This window comes from Tupaia chinensis, unplaced genomic scaffold (assembly GCF_000334495.1).
Source record: "Tupaia chinensis unplaced genomic scaffold, TupChi_1.0 Scaffold000097_1, whole genome shotgun sequence".
NCBI lineage: Eukaryota > Metazoa > Chordata > Mammalia > Scandentia > Tupaiidae > Tupaia > Tupaia belangeri.
Window position 1 is genome coordinate 4,892,107 of NW_006159559.1, and position 6,097 is coordinate 4,898,203.

At 36.2% G+C, this 6,097-nt stretch overlaps 1 long non-coding RNA gene across 2 annotated transcripts in view; it reads right to left on the reverse strand.

Annotated features, from left to right (window-relative positions):
* Positions 1-347: 347 nt before the first annotated feature.
* LOC102481206 (uncharacterized) overlaps positions 348-6,097 on the reverse strand; it is a 27,934-nt gene continuing 22,184 nt past the window's right edge. For both annotated transcript variants that reach the window (XR_333806.2, XR_003548541.1), the window contains one exon: positions 348-1,380. This is a non-coding gene — a long non-coding RNA (uncharacterized LOC102481206). The remainder of the gene's footprint in view (positions 1,381-6,097) is intronic.

Sequence of the window (6,097 nt, forward strand, 5' to 3'; positions counted from 1 at the left end):
TCTGTTCTTTGACCCTTTCCACAGAAGTGTCCGGAGTCCTCTCCATCCATCATTTGCTGCCTTGTAGAGCAAATTCTACAATTTCTGAGACTGCTGGAGTAGGGTATCCTTCTCCAACAATGCCCATGCAGATGTTTTCATGGATAGTAAACTGGAAATCTCTGCTGCCCAGTTCGTGTAAGCAACACAGCAACTGAGTGAAATGCTCCATGTAAAAATTAAAACTCATTTGGGAAATTATTATAAATGATCTGTTTTTACAAGGAAATGCTGCCTGCGAAATGTCTTTTCTGTGTTTTTAGGGAAATAATGAAAGTTTATTTGGGGCTTACAAAAGACCAGCAACATCCTAAGTTCTACAATCTCTAGGCTAAGTTTAGGAACAAATAAGCAATTTATTGCCAGTGTGGTTATTAGTAATCTATAAATTAACTTTCATGGTTTTAAACTTTTCTCATTTTTTATTTCATAGTCCCTTGTTTACTCTTTAAACCTGTTTTGACCAGTGGACAGTTTTATTCTTGTTTCTTTTCTTTATTTTATTTTGATTATGATCGTGTATGCATGCACACATGAGCACGAGAGAGAGAGAGAGATGAGCCCCCTCCAAGGGGATGGTCACACTGTGATCTGCTTCCTCTAGTCCTCCTGCCCATTAGATTGTGGGCACTCATCCACATTCCTAGTACAGGGATTCAAACCATAGTCACCATGTCAGATCTGGTTTCTCTTGAGCAGTGCATTACCTTTGTGCCACAGAGCCTGCCCCAGTTCTATTTTTAAAGATGTAGAAAGGCTAGGTGGTTTTCCCCACATTTATTCAGCTAGTTATGAAAAAGTTAAAGTTAGACTCAGCAGTCCTCAGTTATGAACCAGAACCACTTCTTAGGACCACACTGTTAAATCTTACATCTGTATAAGTGGATTTAAATGATCAGTAACAAATAACTAAATTTGAAGAGATCTTCTAGCTATACAAAGACTTATTTGTGTGGGCTATATTCTCACCTATGAACATCTTATAAAGCTTCACTACTTTACTGTTAAGCATCTTGTAAGAGTAATTTTCTAAGGTGTTGTTTCTAGTTGTATTCATTTGAAGTATATGACTACATAAAAGTAACTATCATCACAGAGCAGTGAGTTCAGGAAATTCAATATTCAAGTAACAAATATGGTTGGTAGACCTATACCATCACTCCTAAAACCAAACATAGTATAGATTCTCCTTTAATAGAACTCTTCATCAGAAAAACTAGCCAGTAATTAGTTGTGCTATTATCAATGCTAATTATGCCAGAATTTCTTCCTGTTTTGACATCTCGATGAAATGCTTGTCATTTCAATCCATGTTGCAAGTCCACGGGCCAGACTGTTACCCTAAACAAAAGAGACATTTAAAACTTATGTTCATTTGGCAAAATACAAACTAGAAATACATCTCCAGTATTTTAAAAACTACCAAATATGAATAAGTAAACTATAATATTTGTATTACAATTTTTCTCCTTCTGTAAATTCATGCTATAAGATATTTAACTGCTTTAAAGAAAATATTGATGTTTACTTTGGAATCTGTAAAGCTATATAAAGCATTTAAGGGGGAGGGATATAAAAAATTATTCCTCTTTTCTAAAAGGAATCTGGCCAAAAATGTTTAAATGTTGTAAAAAATAAGACCATCTTCTATTCTATGGATGTGTTCAGCTCATATTGATATGAAGAGCCTTCAAAATATTTATGGAAAATGTATATTATGAAAAACTATGCAAGGATTTAAAAGAAAATGTACCAAAATAAACTCATACTTTAATTGCATTTTTCTGTAAACTTTTTAAAGTTCTCTTCTATTTTCACCTAATAATTACCTGGTACTTATATTGATTCATTTATTGGCCACAAGCAGGTGACATGGATATTAAAGTGCTGGATTCCACATAGCTGACTATGCAGCTCAAGTCCTGAACCCAGTGGCTTGAAAATGATGCCAGGCATGTAGGCATGTGTGCCCAAAATCCCAAGAGGAGACTGGAGGAGAACAGATTGTGGTGTGGCCATCCCTCATGGGGAGTGATTCTCACTTTCCCTCTCTCTCACTCCATCTCTCTCTGGTGAATACATACACCCAAAAGCAAAACTAAAAAAAAAATAAATAAATTATTGGTCACTAATGGTTGATTTCTTTTATGTGAACTTCTAATATTCTAAAGAGGTTTTTTAAAAAAATGGTATATACCCATTCAGCTAATACCATTCTTATTTACTAAAGTCAGAAATTATTTAAGTGCTATATGAATTTGTAGCTGCTGCAGAAGGCAGATTACATTTTAATTATATTTATGCATTGTATTATGGTGTATTTTATTTTACTTTTTCAGCCTTACTGTTTTTAAAATGTATTTCCTTCTTCTATGAGCAAGGGAAATAGAGACAGAGAGAGACAGAGATAGGTATTCTCAACAGTGCCTTGATGTCATGATCTACCCCCAGTCTCAGTCAATCCCAGAGCATGGGTACAAATGCATCTGGAATGTTTGGAGAGGTCTCCAGATGTGAACCCAAAACCTCCCATTTGGATCAGCCTCACAATGTTGCATCACCATTGTACCACCATCTGGCCCCAGCATTTTATTTTAGATATTATAATTGTAGACAAAGCATAGAGATGATGTAAAATATTTCTGACCTAAAAGTAATTACCCTTTCCATATCAGATAGGTCATTATTTTGAGTCATACTTTCTTCATAGATCAAAGAAATTGAGTTAGCATGACTAATTCGTAATCCACTTAGTGTCTAAAGATAGCAAACTCGAATGAAAAAATGAAAAATAAACTAATTATTTAGGTGTTTTATCTACATGATATTTAACAGCCAGATGTCTGGTTAAACTTTTTGTTTTTAATAGAGTAAATGGAAATTTTAGTTGTCTTCCAAATTTAATGGAAGATCAATTTGACCAAAACATTTACTCCAGAACTTTCATTATAGATTTTGAATGTCTGTATTGATCCAGTTAACCGGTGGCTTTACAAACCACGCATACTACTTTGCTAAAGCCCAAGTAGCTTTCTTCTGTCAGCTCCTAATGTCGTGCATGACCCCTTGTGAGCTGCAGTATGAGGGGCGTGACAGAAAGAGGTGCTGGACAGCACCGTTAAACTGAAAGGTTAGCATATGTGCACCTATGTGCTGATATTGCCCCTCATGTTCCCCCTGAGATTATTTGCTCTTTCATACATCCTCTTTCTCATTTCCTATTCATTAATACAGATAAATGACTGTAGAATCAATCTAGTGCAATAGACACCTTTTATAAATCCTTTAGGTCTGGTCACTATGGTTACCTAAAAATCACCTAGCAAATAATCTAGATTAAATAGCTTAATTATGTCCTGTGTGTCTCCAATAAAAATTCTCTTTTTACTCAGGAGGATAACAGTTTCAGTTGGAATACGGTCAACTTTAAAGTTTTAGTATATATACTCATAAATTTTTCAATGATCGTTTGATGACTCATTTTTCTGAAGCCCCAGTTACATGTGATTAATGGTCTTTTATTGCATATTTAATTCTTCTCTCTTTTGTTTATTTTTCAGTGCTACTGGGAGTACTTCAGAAGCTTCTACCACTACTCTATTATTATTATTATTACTATTATTATTTATATATTCAACTCCTATACATCGTTTAGACTGTAAAGAAATTTTACCCAGCATAATATACACCTCGAACCAGCCCAGTTAAGAATACTAGGGACCAGCAGTTAGCGTAATGGCTATGTCACTGAACTCCCATGTAGTCCACCACAGTTCGAGTCCCAGACCTGATGGCTTAAACTCACACCAGGTGTGTGTGCATGTGTGCCCAAGATCCCAAGAGGAGAATAAAGAAGGGATTGCAGCGTGGCCATCCCCCCTGGGGTGCGATTTCTCACTTTCCGTCTTTCTGTCTCTCTCGAACCCACGCGCCCTATAGCCAAAAAAAAAAAAAACCTATACATGTCATCATCAACAGATAACAAACAGTATCTGTGTCCCACAAATGTCTTACCTCTCTAGTTTTCTTCCCTAAATTTCTTTTCCTGAACTATTCCCCTCTCTCACTGTCCCTCCACTTTGTCCCTAGTGTCTATAACAATCTTCAGTGCTTTTATATCCTCCAGTCTTTGTCTCTACTCTGTTTTTGTAACAAAGTAATGTATGAAACTAATCAACTTTAGATTTCAAATTATGCTTGCATGCATAGGATGTAAAATAAAAATATTTCATAGAGATTTTTGAGAATGTTACGTTACTACTTACTGAAATTCTACAATAATAAATACATAAGATGTTTGTCATTATATTCTTAAGACATGTAAGTACATTTATTGTATATCCCAGATCAGAAATCAAGGTGTGTGATCTGAAAACTAACATGCTTATGAGGATAAAGGGACAGTCTGCTATCAATTCCTTTAAGGTCTTCAGAAATTTAAGATGTCAGTGTTCATCCATGGAGAACCCACCATGAAGAACACTGTTTCTTCCTTCAGGGCATTCTCACAAAAGCCTCCGTGACAGCAACATTTCATATCATCAAGTGGACATTAAGATATAGCAGAAATGATATATCAGGGACTCAAGTCAACATTCACAAACCTACAGATATAACCATACTCTTCTTAAAATTAAATGCTTTTGCACACCTATTCAAAAGTGCTGACCATAAATTTGCTTTTGAAGTGTAAATTATTCTTCCAAAATCTGAGGACAAATGTGGTGTTTCACTGACAAGCATCATGTTCTTTGCAGACATAGGGTCCCCCAGTTTCTAGTTTCTGCTGTGACTTCTTTTTTCTTTCTTTTTAACAGAGATTTTTGGTATTGGGCACATATCCTCACCAGAGGGACAGAGACAAAGAGGCAGAAAGTGAGATATCACCCCTCCAGGGGGATGGCCATGCCTAATCCCTTCTCCTCCTCTCCTAATCCATTCTCCTCTCAGGATTTTGGGTATATAGGCACACACACCCAGCATGAGTTTTAAGCTGCCAGGTCTAGGACTCAAAACACAGTCAACTATGTGGGTAAGAGTCCAGCAACATAACCGTTATTCCATCTGCTGGTCCCTGCTGTGGCTTCTTATACAGCTACCTGACTCCCTTCATGTTTAGCCCAGTCCATTTTGCTTTCATCTGGGGCCAGTGCCACTTTGTTTTTGTTTTTGATCACTTCTCGCTAATAAATGCTCACAACTTATTTGAGTACATTTTATTATACTAGGAGATTGGACTTTTATTACAATCAAGTAGAACACATCAAATAAAGTACACTAAAACAAAACTTGTGCCAGTATCTGCATTAGATTATCCAAACATGACACAGTTAAATTTCTGAATTGGTCATCCCCTACCAGTTGTGACTTGCTGTGTCTTGCCAATTCAAGTCTTTGTGTTACTGCCTTTGCCATCAGTAGATCATCCTCACAATTCCACAAATGCCACTGAATTTCCAATCATTTTTCATATTTCTTACCTGTTACATAGTTCCAGGATAAGATGTTTACTTAAAAGAGAGAAAGAAGCAAGAGAGAGAGAGAGAGAAAAGAAGGAAGCAAAAAAGGAAGATTGATATTTTGGACCCTCACAAATTGTGATCAATCACTATGCAGGTAATAACTCAAAACTCTAGCCCCAACAAAGCTAGTTCACATATTTGAATTTTAATAAATTATAATTCAAAGCAACTTGATCCTAAGAAGAAACTGTATTTGTTGCAAAGGGTCAGAGGCACTAACGATCAGCTCTCCATGTTCCTTTAACCAATGGCAAAGCCACCTTAGTTAATACCAGATCTCCTTATTCACTGTTCAGGGTAAGTCAGTGGGTGACATGGAAACAGCTGAATGCATTATTCTAAAATGAAGTGACTAAATCATGGGGTTGAAAGTTGGATGCAGGAACCGTAGGAATGGATATTGTTTCCTCATTTTTTATTTAAAGAATTATTTAATTTTATTCATCATTGTCTTATTTATTTAAATTTGAGCAGAGAGTGACACAGAAAGGTGTGTGTGTGGGGGGGGGGGGAGGGGAACGGGGGAAAGAAAGGTG